At 59.1% G+C, this 15,720-nt stretch overlaps 2 long non-coding RNA genes across 2 annotated transcripts; one reads left to right on the top strand and one right to left on the bottom strand.

Annotated features, from left to right (window-relative positions):
• The first annotated feature begins 587 nt into the window (after positions 1-587).
• Positions 588-5,381, top strand: LOC109260076 (uncharacterized). Its single transcript, XR_002076833.2, has 3 exons — positions 588-901; positions 987-1,116; positions 5,232-5,381. It is a non-coding gene; the product is annotated as an uncharacterized LOC109260076 (long non-coding RNA).
• Positions 2,635-6,746, bottom strand: LOC128776907 (uncharacterized). Its single transcript, XR_008422032.1, has 3 exons — positions 6,184-6,746; positions 5,565-5,662; positions 2,635-2,809 (listed from the first exon to the last, which is right to left on the bottom strand). It is a non-coding gene; the product is annotated as an uncharacterized LOC128776907 (long non-coding RNA).
• Between the last annotated feature and the right edge of the window lie 8,974 nt (positions 6,747-15,720).

Here is a 15,720-nt window from a genome sequence, read left to right on the forward strand (position 1 = left end):
CCCCACTGCCTTCACAGAGCCACCCAGCAGCCATACTTCCTGCTCCCCTGGAAGGAATCCCACTTAGCATCTCCTGGAAACCCTGGGCCTGCACCCAGGTCCTTCTTCAGGCTCCAGGACACACAGGTTCCTGACACTGGACTGCGGCCAGAGGCCACCAGAGCAGGGAGGGACAGGGGGTCTCCTGGCCAAGCCCCTTGTTTTTCAGTATGAGGTCAGCCACGGCACGCCTGGGGTCACTTTCCATTCCCTCCGTTGTCCAGGACCAACTGCGTTCGCCCAGGCCCCCCAGAGCTGCGGGAGCAGAGTAAGAGGACTTCGGGAGTGGGTGGAGATGGGGAGATAAGAGGGGTGATAATTGCACAAAAGGTCATGAAATTGCATCAGAGGAGAGTGTGAAGAATAGGCAGGACAGAGGGTGGGGGCACAGGGTTGCCGGAGGGGGCTAGTCCCCGGGGCACGAGCCCAGCCTGCCCTGGGAAAGAGATTTTCCAGGAAGGACAGTGAAGTTAGGGGCGGGCTGGGGTGGGGGGAGGCTTTGCATTTGGAACAGGTCACTGAGCCCCCAAGGGGAGGCCCCCCAAGGCACCCAATTCCAGCTCCTCGGGCCCTGTTGGTCACCTCCAGGTTCCTCCCTTCTCTCATTGTCGGTGCTCATACCCTCATTATTCAGATTCCTTATCTGCAAATCTGTGCCCTCACTACCTTTTGCTGTGACCTCCAGATCAGAACTCACAAGGTTTCCTGGGCGTACATTCCCAGCTGAGGGTGAGTGAGCAGGCACCCTGACCCTCCGTCCGGGGCGGCCCTCTCCTACCAAAGGGTCCGAACGAGAACTATGTGGGCTGCCTGTAGGCGACACTACAGGAAGTGGCTCTCACAGCCACAGTGACCCTCGGGGGTAGGTTTGATCCCTATTCCCACTCACCTCAGGGAGGAGAAACTGAGGGCCAGAGAAGTGAAGTGACTCACCCCATGTCACACAGCTATGCGGCCGCTCGAGGATTTAAACCCGCACCCCCTCTGGCTCCTGCACCGCATCCGTCTCCAAAGCAAGGACTCGGTCGGTCCTGTCCATCTCTGCCCTCCAGTGTTCTGCCCGAGACCCAGCAAACAGTAAAGAAACTTTGTTTTTATTTTATTTTTTTCAGTTGATTTCTTTATTTTGAGAGAGAGAGAGAGAGAGAGAGGCAGAAAGGGGGAGAGAGAGGGGCGCCTGTGTGGCGCAGTCGGTTAAGCGTCCAACTTCAGCCAGGTCACGATCTCGCAGTCCGTGAGTTCGAGCCCCGCGTCAGGCTCTGGGCTGATGGCTCGGAGCCTGGAGCCTGTTTCCGATTCTGTGTCTCCCTCTCTCTCTGCCCCTCCCCCGTTCATGCTCTGTCTCTCTCTGTCCCAAAAATAAATAAAAAAAAAAGTTGAAAAAAAAAATTAAAAAAAAAAAAAAAGAAAGGGGGAGAGAGAGAATCCCAAGCGGGCTCAGCACTGTCAGCACAGAGCCCAACGTGGGGCTCGAACTCGTGAACCATAAGATCAGGACCTGAGCCGAAGTCGGAAGCCTAGCAGACTGAGCCACCCGGGTGCCCCGGTGTGTGAATATTTTATTTTATTTTTTAAAAATGTTTATTTATTTAATTTGAGAGAGAGAGAGTGAGACAGAGAGCACGAGTAGGGGAGGGGCAGAGAGAGAGAGAGAGAGAGAGAGAGAGAGAATCCCAGGCAGGCTCCGTGCTGTCAGTGCAGAGCCCGACGTGGGGCTCGAACTGATGAACTGGGAGATCAGGACCTGAGCTGAGATCAAGAGCTGTATACTTACCGGACCGAGCCACCAGGAGCCCCAGCAGTGAGGAAACTTTAAAAGGAAGTTGAACGAAGTTTCAGACTGATCCCAAGAAAGACCCCCTCGCTCAACGTACAGAAACACTCCACCTTCCGCGGAGATGACACCCGCCCAGACAGGGCTCTAGTGCCGCCGTCACCTCCCACAAGGGGAAGGGCGAGTGGCTGTCGTGTCAAAGGACCTGGAGGTGGGTCCCCAGGGCCTTACGGCGCGAGCGAGAGTGAGGAGGGGTCTGTGATCAGTCCGTGATGTCTGTCGCCGACGCTGGGGTGTGGGGTGGTCCGTGTGCCCTAAAACACATGGAAGTTCGCATTCTCGTGTCACTGTGAGTCCCAGGGTGTCGCATGTAATTTTCAAAAAGTTAAAAACTCTCCTAGAAACACGGACCAATCAGGGACTGGAGGTGTATTTAATTCATTAAGGAAGGGCCCAGCAGGCCGGTAAAGGTGGTTGCTGGATGGGGGCGCCTGGGTGGCTCAGACGGTTAAGTGTCCCTCAGCTCAGGTCATGATCTCACGGTTTGTGGGTTCGAGCCCCACGTCGGGCTCTGTGCTGACAGCTCAGAGCCTGGAGCCTGCTTGGGAGTCTCTCTCTCCCTCTCTCTCTGCCCCTCCTCTGCTCATGCTCTCTCTCTCTCTCTCTCTCTCAAAAATAAATAAACATTAAAACCAGGAAACAAACATAACTTGCAAATTTACCATCTCAGCCATTTTCAAGCGTCTAGTTCAGGGGCACCAACTACACCCGCACCGCCCTGCGGCCACCGTCAGCCCCCAGCACTTTCTCGGCCTCCCGGACTGACGCTCTGTCCCACCCCACGCTGACCCCAGCCCCCGGCGCCCACTTCTACCCTCTGTCTGCTCTAGGCCCTCACGGAAGGGGAGTCACGCGGTGTTTGTCTTTTATGACGGCTCCTTTGCCTTCGTGTCGTGTCCTCGGGTTCGTCCGTGTAGTCGCGGGTGTCAGAATCTCCTTTTTTTAAAAAAAGGTTTTTTTTTTTTCTTAAAAGTTTTATGTATTTTTGAGAGAGACAGAGTGCGAGCGGGGGAAGATCAGAGAGAGAGGGAGACGCAGAATCCGAATCAGGCTCCGGGCTCCGAGCTGTCAGCACAGGACCCGACACGGGGCTGGAACCCACAAACTGTGAGATCATGACCTGAGCCAAAGTCAGATGCTTAACCGACTGAGCCACCCAAGTGCGACTGAGCCACCCAGGTGCCCCTCCTTTTTTTTTTTTTTTCTTTTAAATAATTTCTGTGCCTCATGTGGGGATTGAACTAGCCAGGTGTCCCAGAATTTCTTTCTCTTTCCAAGGCTGAATAGTGTTGCGTTATGGGGAGAGACCACATTCTGATTGTCCGTTGTCCATTCATACGGCGATGGACCCTGGGGTTTCTTCCACATTTTAGCTGTTGTGAATAAGGCTGCTGTGAACAAGGGATGTACAAATATCTCAACATCCTGCTTTCAACTCTGTGGGGCACGTCCACACAGGTGGCAGGGTTGGATCACCGGGTACTTCTATTTTCACTCCTTTGAGGAGCCTCCATACTGTTTCCCACAGCGGTGGCCCCAGTTTGCACTCCCGCCGCGCGTGCACGGGGGCTCCCCTCGCTCCCCATCCTCACCAATACTTGTTATTTTTTGAGTTCTTAAAAATAGACACCCAAGTGGGCGTGAAGTGGTTTCTCGCCCCGGTGTTGATTTGCATTTCCCTAAAGATGAGCATCTTCTCGTGCGAGCGCTGGGCGTTCGTTTGTCTTCTCTGGAAAGACGTCCGTCCGGGTCCTCTGACCCGTTCGGGTGGTTTGAGGTCCTCACCTTATCTAGACCCAGCCCAGCCTGTTTACTGTGCGCGGCTGCTTCGGGCCGCATCTGCAGGGCTACTGCAATGGTCTGTGCAGTGGCAAAGCCGTATTTGCCACCCGGCCCTCCGGGGAAGCTGTGCGCCGACCCTCCCCTGGAATTGCTAAGCGGTCCTCGGATGGGCCTAGTAAATGACACTGCGGTAGGACAGTGAGAGGGCACACTACTGTCCTTACCAGGAGTTCCACTCAACTCCTGTCCCTGCCGCCCTGCCCACAAGGCTCCCTGCTCCTCAGACCTGGCTGACACTTTGCCGGCGGGGAGGGGGGGCCTGGGGGCAGCGTCCTCCCCCACCCTGACCACCCCCTCACCACCTGGCTCCGGGTAGCAGAGAGGGATGAGGTGGGTCCCCTCCAGGCGCTGGGCGTTTCAGTTACCTCCTTGGAAAGTGGGAGAGGCCCCACAGAGAATTAAGTAGAGCAATGGAGAGGAGCCAGCTTCTTCTAGAAGAGTCCTCCAGAACGACAGGGCACCTCCCTGCCCCCGGGTCCCAAGCCGACTCCTGCCCTCGGGAAGCGCTACTGAAGTCAGAGCTCATTCTGGAAAGGGCTTTGACTTCCTCCGGGGGAATGTAGGCAAAGCTTCTCAGGGCACAGGTTAGATCTCAGGCCTTCAGACTTTGCTTAAGCAAAGGAAGGATCTCCCCCAACCCCACCCCTGCCTTTGCTCTGGAGGTGGTGTTGGTTCTGAAACGCTGGGAGGGGGTGGGGTGGGACTACACCTCTTGGACCCCTACAAGTGGGAAGGTGACAGCCTGAGGGCTTCCAAGGAGGCTCCCGGCTCTCCCGCCCTGGCCTGGCCGGCCAGCCCCCTCCAGCCCCGGGCCCAGAGGGAAGGGCTACACCTGTGTCCCTCCAGGCAGAGAATTCTGGTAGCTTTATAACTCAAAGCATGAACTTCCCCAACAACCCAGAAATCCTATCCCCAAGTCCTGCACAGGAAAGGTTCACTGCAGCTAACAGCCCAGAGCTGGAAACGAATGTCCATCAGCAAGAGAAGGAAAAACAAATTGCGGGAATATTCTCCACAACCCGAGGGTCTAGACCGAGTCCAGCACCCGTGTGGACGAGCCTTAAAACTCTCCATGCACAGTACAGGCAGCTGGACACAGAGACCCCGACGGACGTCAGCGTCCACTGGCGGGGCTCGGTCACCGCGACCACGAGACCGGATCCCTGCTCTGGGGCAGAGGGATCCCTGGGTCTCGGGGGGACGGACGTGTCCTGTGGTGACTGAGGTCGTGCTGGACACATGGCTTAAGACGCACTGCGATGTTAGCATTTCACCGCGAAGGAGGGGCCCCTGGGTAGCTCAGTCGGCTAAGCGTCCCACTGTGGCTCAGGTCACGATCTCACAGTCGGTGGGAGCCCACGTGGGGCTCTGGGCTGACAGTGTGGAGCCTGCTTGGGATTCTCTCTCTCCCTCTCTCTTGGCCCCTCCCCTGCTCACTCTCTCCTCTCTCAAAAATAAACATTAATTTTTTTTAAGGCATGGATATGAGTTACACCCCATGAAGTTCATTTTAAAGGGAGGCACTGACACGTGACACCGTGTGGATGAACCTGGAAAGCATCCTGGGAAGTGAGAAGCCAGATCCCAAAGGCCGCGCCTTGTAGGATTCCTTTTGCGTGAAATGTCGGGACTGGGCAAGTCCAGAGACAGAAAGCAGGCTGGTGGCTGGCAGGGGCTGGCGGGGACAGGGAGGGTCTCCCGGGCTGGGGGCAGGTGGGCGGGGCCCTCAGGCAGGTCTGGTGCCAGTGTCCTCCAGGGCCTGGAGGGAAAAGGACTGAGCCACCGGCGGGCACGGGGACCGCACGCTTCCCCCAGCATCTCCTCCCACATGGAGGGTTCCAGTACTTACCCTCCAGCAGCTCCCCAATGAAGCCTGGACTGGTCCCGCAGAAGGCCTTAGCAGAGAGCCTGGAGGGGTGACTCAGCCTGACTCCGACTTGAGCCGCCCTGCTGAGGGAGGACAGACAGTCACGCGCCTGGCAGGACATCTTACAGGTATGCAGAAACCCGGCCGGCCTGAGTCACCACAGGGCTTGGACAGGGACAGGCCAGGGGCTGGGGCTGCGTCAGAGTCCCCCCCACCCAGCCCTGGGCCCCAGCCCCAGAATTCTCCCAACCTGGCCTCGCTGCCTCACCTGCCGTCCAGGTGTTTCTCCGGGCCCACGTCGATGCCCCCTCCCGCCTCCCCTCCCCACCTGCTTCCTGCCCCCCCCCTCCCCGCCCCGCCAGACTCCAGGAGCACCCCAGGGCCCTCCACACCCTCGCTGCCTTCGCACCCCGCTCTGTGCTGGCGGGCACCGAGGCAGGTGCGGGCTCCTGTGAATTGTTTAGCCTCAAGTGGGTTGCTGAATTCATGGATTTTCATAGTATAAACAGAGTAACTCCAGGCTGAGGAGTACCACAAACCAAGATCCCTCCGGGCAGTACATCTGAGGTCGGGTTAGACTTTTTTGAGAAGGACAGATTACATAACCGTGTGGAGACGGGTCTATTTGTCGGACGCTGGCAGGCTCAAACGCCAGAAGGTCAAAGGTCACATGCTGCACAGCCCACTCCGTGGCCTGTGTGGGATGGGTAAGGGCAGAGACAGGCAGGTTGGTGGCTGCGGGGGCCCGGAGCAGGAGGCCAGTGACCAGTGACTGCTCACGGGCCCAGGGCTTTATTTTGGGGTGGGGAGAATGTTCTGGAACCAGATAGACGTGGCGGGCGCACAACGCTGGACGTGCTAAATGCCCCCGAGCTGCTCCCGGGTTCAGTGAACCGGTGGTCTTGTACCATGGAACCACCCCCCCAAAAAACCCAGACGTGTCCTGAGCGAGGGTCTGGCCTGGGGGAGGTGCTCTGAGGGGCAGGCTCCGCTCTGAGCGGTGGTCCTGCCACCCTCCCCATTTCACAGGTGAGAAAGCCAAGGGCCAACTGGTCCAGGGTCTCCCACTGGCACGTGTGACCCTGGATGTGAGTCTGGCGTCCGTGCGCCACGGGGCTGGTGTGACCCAGCACCGATGTCAGAGGCCCCAGATTCTTTTTTTAAAGCTTACTTATTTATTGAGAGAGAGACAGGGACAGAGTGCTAGTGGGGGAGGTCAGAGAGAGAGGGAGACACAGGATCGGAAGCAGGCGCCAGGCTCCGAGCCGTCAGCCCAGAGCCCGATGATGCGGGGCTCGAACCCACGAACCGCAAGATCGTGACCTGAGCCGAAGTCGGACGCCCAACCGACAGCCCCCCAGGCGCCCTGCCAGACTCTTTTTTAAAGGTTTATTTATTGGGGTGCCTGGGGGGCTCAGTCGGTTAAGCGGCCGACTTCGGCTCGGGTCATGATCTCGCGGTCCGTGAGTTCGAGCCCCGCGTCGGGCTCTGTACTGACAGCTCAGAGCCTGGAGCCTGTTTCAGATTCTGTGTCTCCCTCTCTCTCTGCCCCTCCCCCGTTCATGCTCTGTCTCTCTCTGTCTCAAAAATAAATAAAACAACGTTAAAAAAAATTTAAAAAAAATAAATAAAGGTTTATTTATTTATTGAGAGAGAGAAGGGAGGGGGCGGAGAGAGAAAGACAGCAGGGAAGGAGCAGAGAGAGGAGAGACAGAATCCCAAGCAGCTGTCAGCCAGGAGCCGGATGCAGGTCTCAATGTCACGACCGTGAGATCATGAGCTGAGCCGAAATCAAGAGTCAGACGCTTAACCGACTGAGCCCCCCAGGTGCCCCATCCATTTTCTTTTAACTACAGGGGAGCCTGGTGGAGAGTTCGAGTCTAGCATCAGGCTTTCTGCTGTCAGCGAGGAGCCTACTTGGGATCCTGTCTCCCTCCCTCTCTGCCCCTCCCCCACTCTGAAAATAAATAAAAGTAAACTGAAAAAATGTACGTTATGATTCGTATACCATAGAATTCACAATCTTAAAGCGAACATTTCCGCGGCGTTTAGTATGTTCAGAGCTGTGCGATCACCACCACCACGAACTCCGGAACATTTCCATCCCCAACAGAAGAAACCCCATCCCCATGAACAGCCGCGCACCTGACAACCCCCAATCCCCCCTCTGTGTCCGTGGCCCTGCTCTGAGCACTCTGTGGGAGGGATCACACGCTACGCGGTCTTTTGTGTCTGGCGTCTTTCGTGCCGCGTGAGCTGTGGCGTTTTGTCTGCACCGGAGCTGGGTCGGGCCTCATCCCTGTTTCCTGCTGAATAATATTCCCCTTTGTGGGTAGACCCTTTGTTTTTAACCGTCAGTTGACAGATATTTGTTTTCTCTACGCTTGGCCGTTATGGGAATGGCCACAAAGCGAGCACGACAGAGACCCACCCGGGCCAGGCCCGGGGGCCCGCATCTGGGGCGGAAGAGAAGCCCGGGAGGCATCGTCTGGCCCCGACGCCCTGCGCTTCCCGCCAGCTCCCCTGTCGTTAGGTGGGGACTCAGCCTAGGTAGGGATGGCGATTGGTGCCCACTGAGGGGCCTCTGCTTGGGCAGCCTCTGCCGGGGCATCCCGGCTGCTCCCTGCTGGTCCCGGGCACGGCTGACAGTCCGGCAACAACCCCCCACCGCAGCCCCTGATGCTTCCCGTGGGGTGCCAGCTCCACCCTTCCTGCTGCTCCCGGTGTCCTTGACCCGCCCTTTCGAGCACATCTGGAAATCCCGTCGGCTCTAGATTCAAAACAGATCCAGGATCTGGCCATTTCTCCCCCCCTGCGTGAGTGTCCCTAACAAGTCACCACAAACTGGAGGCTGAAGTACAATGACTCCTCTCGCAGCTCGGGAGGCCAGAGCCCTAAACCGAGGTGTGGCACGGCTGTGCGCCCTCCTGAACTTCTGGGGGCCACGGGTGTCCCTTTCTTGTGACTGCATCCCTCCCATCGCTGCCTCTGTCTCCACGTGGCTTCTCTGGGTCTGTGTTTCTCCTCTTGTCGTAAGAACACCCATCACTGGATTTAGAAACATCTCAGTTGAACATGACCTCATCTTAACCGGCACATCTGCAAAACCTTCTTTCTAAATAAGGCCACATTCTGAGTTTGCAGGTTGACATGAATCTTGGAGGACATTATTCAGCCCAGCATAAGGCCTCACCCAGGTGGGAGACAGGCATACGGTTCTTTAAAACCCCCAACAAGCCCACGTCGCCCCGAGCAGGACCCAGCTCTTTGGCCCTGGACGCCACGTGCGTCCCTCCTCTGGCCGTGGCGCTCTTGCCAGTTCTCCTGCCCCAGGGCCTTTGCACTAACTTTCACTCTGCCGGGAGGGACCTGTCCTCCCCCAGCTCTCCCCTAGATCCTGGTCTCCCCACTTAGGACCGTGAGGCCCCCTTTCTCCCAGGGCCCCTTTTGCCATCTAACAGACCTTATGCTTTACTTCTCTTGGTGTTTATTGTGTGTCTCCCTCACTGGAACGAGCACTCCAAGACATGAGGATTTTCCAGAAGCTACATCGGTACCTGGCCCTCAGGAAGCCGTCGGAGGATATTTGTCGTGTGAATGGTCACGTGCGCTGTCCCTGTCCGATGTCCCAGACCTGATGAAGTAAGCATTACCGTCACCCTACGCCAGTCAGCATCCCGGTGGGGAACAGAGCCCTACTCCAGAGGCATCACTGGACCTTAGGGGCCTCGCAAGGCCTGCAAGGCAGGGCTGGGGCTGGGGCCCAGACAGGAGGCCTGCTTGCAGAATTCAGTGCTGGGAGGGCAGCGGAGGTGGGGACTAGGGGCCCCTGTGGCCCAGGCCTCCGCTTGGCCACACCCAGGAGGGACCCGGCTCCAGGAACCGGAGACCCATCCGCCATTGCCAGGTGTGGACAGAGATGCCACAGGACAGCTGCTTCGGGGGAGGAAATGGGGGCTCTGGGCAGAGCCGGGGCTCGGGCAGAGGCCTCGGGGCCCTGGTCCAAGCCCTGCATCACCAGAGCCTCCAGGCTTGGGAGAAGCGTCCGGAGGCGGGAGTCCAGCCTTCAGACAGGGCAGGGCGAGGCTCTCCTGCGGGTGTCCAGGATGGGAGCTGAGCTCTGAACCCACACGCCTACCACACCCATCCTCCTCCTCGGCCTGGCACCAACCCTCCCTCGCTTCCCGTAACCAGGTGTTGGGGCCTTGGGCGACTTACTTTCATCCTTTTTAATTGGTTTCTTCTCTGTAAAATGGGGCCATAATCTACTGGAATGCTTCCAGCTTCCTGGGTGCTGGGCACCCCGTGGGCACGCGCCTCCTGCCTTTTTGGGGTCAGAGCCCGAATCGGGTCCGGCTGACCAGCTGTCAGTAGGAGCAATGCTTTAGCCCCCGTGTTGGAGCTCTGGACGGCTCCTCCCGAGCTGCTTCCCCTGGCATCTGAGGCGGCCCCGGGGAGCCCCCGCCACCCCTGCAACGACCTCATAGCAGGAGCGAGCAATAAAGCGGTAAGGTTTTGAGTCGCTGCGCTCCGGGGAGTTGTTTGTTACTACGTGTGACCCGGCCTGTCCTGACTGAGGATCAAGGAGCTGACTGTTCGACACGCTGAGATCAGCGCCCAGCACACGCGCATACCCGGCAGGTGATTCAGGGAATCAGGCGGCCGTGCAGCCCCGACGTGTGTGCCTGACGTGTCCACTCTGCTCCGTGGTGAGCTGGCCCGTGCGGCCCTTCGGGACTCCCCGGCAGCCGGTCCCCTCTCCGGCCCCGCCCACGCCGGGCTCGCCCGCCACTGGACACGCCCCGGAAGCACTGGCCCCGCCCCCGGGCCCGCCCACACGGGCCCGGCTCCTCCCCCGAGCGCAGGCGCTCCAGCGGGCATCTCCCCAGGGGCCTCCTGGGCGCCTCTTGGGCCTCAGCCCAGACGTCCCTCCTCCCGCCAGAGCCGGTCGGTCTACGCCGTGTGACCCCGGCCTCCTTTACCTGCAGGACCCATCGCAGGGTGGTGGGTCCCAGCCTGTCACCGAGTTAAAGGTGTGGGAAAAAGGGGGCTGTCGCAGATTAAAAGATTTATTGGGTTGGGGGGTGGACCAAATGGGCGAGGGGCACTAAGGAGGACACTTGTTGGGATGAGCGCTGGGTGTTCTCTGTAAGTGATCAGTCACTAAATTCTATTCCTGAAACCATTATTACACTGTATGTTAACTAACTCGGATGTAAATTAAAAATTAAAAAAAAAAAAAAAGATTTACACACATAAACACGTGGCCCCGGACCAGGTCTTTGGTTGTAAAAACGTTTGGAGGAGGGCGCCTGGGCGGCTCAGGTCATGATCTCATGGTCTGAGTTCGAGCCCCGCGTGGGGCTCTGTGCTGACAGCTGGGAGCCTGGAGCCTGCTTCGGATTCTGTGTCTCCCTCTCTCTCTCCGCCCCTCCCCAGCTCACACTCTGTCTCTGTTTCTCTCTCAAAACTAAATAAACATTAACATTTTCTTTTTAAATCTAGGTGCTGTGTATGTGGCTGTGCATCAGACTTTTTCTAAAGGCTGTACATTTTCACCACGGAGGGAAGAGAAACACTAAGTGTGAGAGATTCAAGAGTACTTCTTGTACATTCCCATATGTTTGCTTTAAACACCTTCTCATTAGGATTCGATACATATAAAATAATGTCCGTGAGCACATAGAAAAAGGCATTGTGAGATATGGACGACCTCAAAGCCGCCGCTGACCCGTCCAGTTCTCTCAGCCCCTCGGAGGTGGTCAGTGCCTCAATTTTGTGTTTATCGTTCCTTTGCTTTAACTCTTAATTCAGGTGTCACTGATCCACAGTTAGTGCGCTAATCTTTTTACTTTTTTATTTTTTTTAATGTTTATTTACTTTTGAGAGAGAGAGACACACACACACAGAGCGTGAGTGCAGGAGGGGCAAAGAGAGGGGGAGACACAGAATCTGAAGCGGGCTCCAGGCTCCGAGCTGTCAGCACAGAGCCCGACGCGGGGCTCGAACTCACAAACCAGGAGATCACGACCTGGGCTGAAGTCGGACGCTTTCACCAACGGAGCCCCCTAGGCGCCCCAGTGCACTGATCCTAAGGATAATTTCACAGACGTGTTCAGTGTAACCAGTGCTCTCTGCAAGACGCAGGGTTTTCCCGGACCCCAGAAGCTCTTGGGTGCCCTCATCGCTCCCTGCCAGAGAACTATCGTGGCCTGTTTCTGTGTAGGTGAGGGTTACCTGGTCTTGGGCTTTGGAAAAGTGGGTCGTACGGAGCCCACTGCGCCTGGCGCCTTCCAGAGAGCATCACGTCTGTCAGATGCACCCACGAAGTCGCGTCACTCGCTGGCTGCCGCAAAGCAACACTCGCGTATGTGCAATGTGCACCTGTATGTATGTGTCTACGCGTGCGTGTGTATGTAGCCGTATTGCTTGTTTTTGAACTTTCTAAAACTGGCATCCGAGCTTCAGGGCACACGGCCGGAGGCCCCGATGGAAGTGCTCCGTGCGGGGCTCCCGTGCCACCTACAAGCCTGTAAATCGTACGTGACGGACAGTCACGCAAATCCTTTCTTATCCGCCGTGTCCCGCTGATCTCCCCCCTGCACCCCCACTGAAAAACCCAGATTTTCCTCCATGTACTTATCCATTTCAGTATTTTTTCTAAGTTTATTTATTTTGAGAGAGGGAGACAGAAAGGGAACGCAAGCAGGGGAGGGGCAGAGAGAGAGGGAGAGAGAATCCCAAGCGGCCTCCGCGACCCCAGCAAAGAGCCCGACTCGGGGCTCGAACCCACAACCCTGGGATCGTAACCTCAGCCCAAATCAAGAGTCAGACGCTCAACCGACTGAGCCCCCCGGGCGCCCCCAAGAGTGCCTTTTAATTTTCTTCTCAACTTTCTAACATCTGCCTGGTTTCCTCCTTGGGCAAAATCTTTAACACCTCTTCGTTTTTATAGCTCTGTGAGTCATGGTTTTCCCTGTTTTGACCGTCTTGTAACGAGAGCACATGTGGCCTTCCGCCCGCTCTCCTCATGGCACGTGGTGTGGACGAGCCCCGTGTCTGCCGCCTCCCATGGCGGCTCGTCAGCCGGGCACCTCCTGTCTCCTCTTCTGTGGCGCGTCTACTGTGTCCCGGCCCGCCAGGCCACGATGGAGGAGATCGCCTGGAACACGCCTGGAATGGAGTGGGTGCTAGGCAAACAGCTGGGCGGTGAATGGACGTGCGGAGGTGTGTCTGCCGGACGCACGCGGCCAACACTTCTTGAGGCCTCGGGACCTTTGCTCGGCACCAGGCGGGTAGGAGAGGAAAGCTGAAGGGGCCCTGGGCTGCCAGACGTCTCCAACTCGGGGAGGGGAGGGCAAGGATGGAAGTCCTGTCCTTCTCATGTCTGTCCTCCCCTCTCCTTGTCCTTCTGTCCCGCCCACAGAAGCCCTGTGGAAGCCCACAGGCCGCTCACAATGGCCCCTTGGTGTGCATTTGGAAGAGGAGGCTGGAAATCGAAGCTCCCGTTTGGGGTGTGTTGGAGGTGACCGGCCCCTGTGCTGTGCTGGAGGTCCTCCTTGCCGGGCTGCTCGCCGTGTCCGTGGGTCCGTGTGCTCTGGTGTGCTTGGGTTGTTGTGACCGTGGCACCTGGGGAGGACGGTCTTGGGTCGTCCCTGCGCCCGGTTTCACCGAGTGTAGGGCTGCGCGAGACAACACCGGCGTCTGGGCTGGAGAACTGCTTAGGGGATGCCCTGCTTTCCAAACCGCTAAGCGCGTTCTCCAACCTCCCCCCGCCGAAAGCCCCTTTTCATCTCCTCTCTGGTTCCCCCGCTGACAAGTGATAACTTTGGCACGTGGTCCAGATCAACCTGCGGGAGACGTGGCTTTCACGGGGGTGGCGGCCGAGCCCCCGTCCGGCCCCGGCCCAGCCTCGCTGCTGAGTCCACACCCCGACAGCCCTGGACTGACCCGGGACAGGGCCCATCTCCTCCTCCCTGCTCCTCCCTGGACCAAGGCAGGCCTGCAGGCCCGGGGTCTCAGACCCACTGCCTCAGGAGCTCGGCAGGGGCCTGTGTAGGACCAGGGGGAGCACGGGGACTGCAGAAGCCACTTTAGGCACATTTGCGCTTTTGAGCACCTGGTGCCGATGCGTCCGGGACGTGGGTGGGGGGTGGGACTCCTCTGCTCCAGCCTGGAGGCCACACCGGGGACCCCACCCCCCCCACCCCAGGCAGAGCCACCGGGGCGGCAGGTGGGGAGGGGACGGGGAGGGGGCTCACAGAGTGGGTGAGGAAACACCCCCCCCCCCCCGCGCACGAACCCCCAGGGGAGGGAAACTGGGGTCTCGGCGAAAATGTGTGCAGAACGTTCACGTCCACGGCCGCTCGCTCTCCGTGGCCAAAAGGAGGGACCCCCTCCCCCCACCATCGCTGTCCGTCCACGGATGAACAGAGAAACAAAACGTGGCAGAGCCCCACGAGGAACAAGGAACGGAGCTCTGATTCTCTCTGCAGCACCTGGAAAGACACATCACGTGGGCAGCAGCAGACACGAAACACCTGCTGTCGCGCGGTCTCCTCTGAGCCCAGACACCTGGAGTGAGCAAGCGCACGGGGGACCCGCGGGAACGGAACGGGTGGCCCAGGACCCGGTCAGGTGAGCGGCCCAGGGCTAAGACTTAGAGGGAGCAGAAGCAAAGGCCAGCGGCTCCCAGCCCCTGACTGTTTGAGAGGTGGGAGGGGAAGGCCCAGAGGCGGGGTGGCAGGTGGGGGAGGGGCAGCTGGAGGCTGGCCTTTGGGGCCGGGTCCGCGGGAAGGGCAGAGTCCAGCCTGAGCTGGGCAGCTGGGATTGCATCAGGGTCCGAGCTGCCGCGGCCTGGAGCTCCCCGGGCCGTCCTGGGTGACGGAACCCCGGCCGCCTCCCGGGCGGCGATGAGGGGCGGCAGATCCCAGGACACACGGACACCCGTGTGTCAGCTCTCAGCCTTGGCTGCCCGTGCAGACCCCTGGGGGCTCTGTTCCTCCCGGGACGCGCCCGGTGCCTGGTTATGGCACCCGGTCAGCACCCTGTCCCCTTTGCAGGGCACCCAGCGTCCCCACACCACACCAGCCCGGGACACGCAGATGTGCACAGAGCTGCCGGTGCCCGAGAAGCGAGCCTCACGATAGATCCGTGCACTGCGTGGGCTGTCGCGGGGGACCTGCCAGTGTCCTTGCCCGTGCCCCCTCCCCCGCCCCCCCCCCCCGCCCCGTTCTGTGGCCGCTCGGTCTCTGAGGCAGGGGGAGCAGTCATATTGCCTCCTTATCACCCCTTCACGTCTCAGTGCATCGACACCCCAAGGAAAGCCTGTCAGCAGGGCACCTTCTGGGGGGCCGTTTGCTCCTCGAGCTCTGCCCTCTCCCCGCTCCCCCTTGTGCTGCTCCCAAAAGCCGCTGTGTTACCCTCCCCTTGCCGGCTGGCCCCTCCCGCTGCACCCCCTGACCACAGGGTGCTGGCCTCTCCCGGCCGCAATCCCCCCACAGAGGCTTAACACCATGACGCCGGGGGCCCCCCAGCGTCCCTGACGCCTGCTTCCCCTCCCTGGACGATAGATCAAACGATCAATTCATTAAATCGGAGCCATGGCCTGGCCGGGCAGGAGGAGGGACCCCTGCGTGCGGCTGAGTCGGCATCTGTCACTTGCACATTCACTCGACAAACATCAGGTGAGCCAGGTACTGTTGTAGGTGCGGGGCCACAGCACGGAAGAGACCGGCCGAATCGTTGTGGTCTAGTAGGAGGAAAGACAGCCGGCCAGACACGGGGGGAGTGTATAAATATACAAACGGACCAGGGAGGGGGGCGCTCAGAGTGGCGTTGCCGCACGGGTGACGTCAGACACAGAGTTCTGCACGCAGGAGGAGCGAGGCGGGAGCAGGCCTGGTGGTCTGGGGCGAGGCTGGACGGAGCGGCCCGGGGAGGGAAGGGGCCAGTGAGGGCAGGGCCACCGTGAGGACTCGGGGGTCAGGGCAGGGGCCCGGTCTGGTGGGCGTTCCACAGGCCCCCGTGGCTGCCACGTGGGGAACACAGGCCGGGGCCAGTGCGGTGCAGGGGATCAGTCAGGGCTGCTGGAACATTCCAGGCAGGGCGGAGGGGCACATCCGGGCGTGTCTGGAAG

The sequence above is a fragment of the Panthera pardus genome, unplaced genomic scaffold, assembly GCF_024362965.1.
Source record: "Panthera pardus isolate Hobbes unplaced genomic scaffold, ASM2436296v1 HiC_scaffold_14, whole genome shotgun sequence".
Lineage (NCBI taxonomy): Eukaryota > Metazoa > Chordata > Mammalia > Carnivora > Felidae > Panthera > Panthera pardus.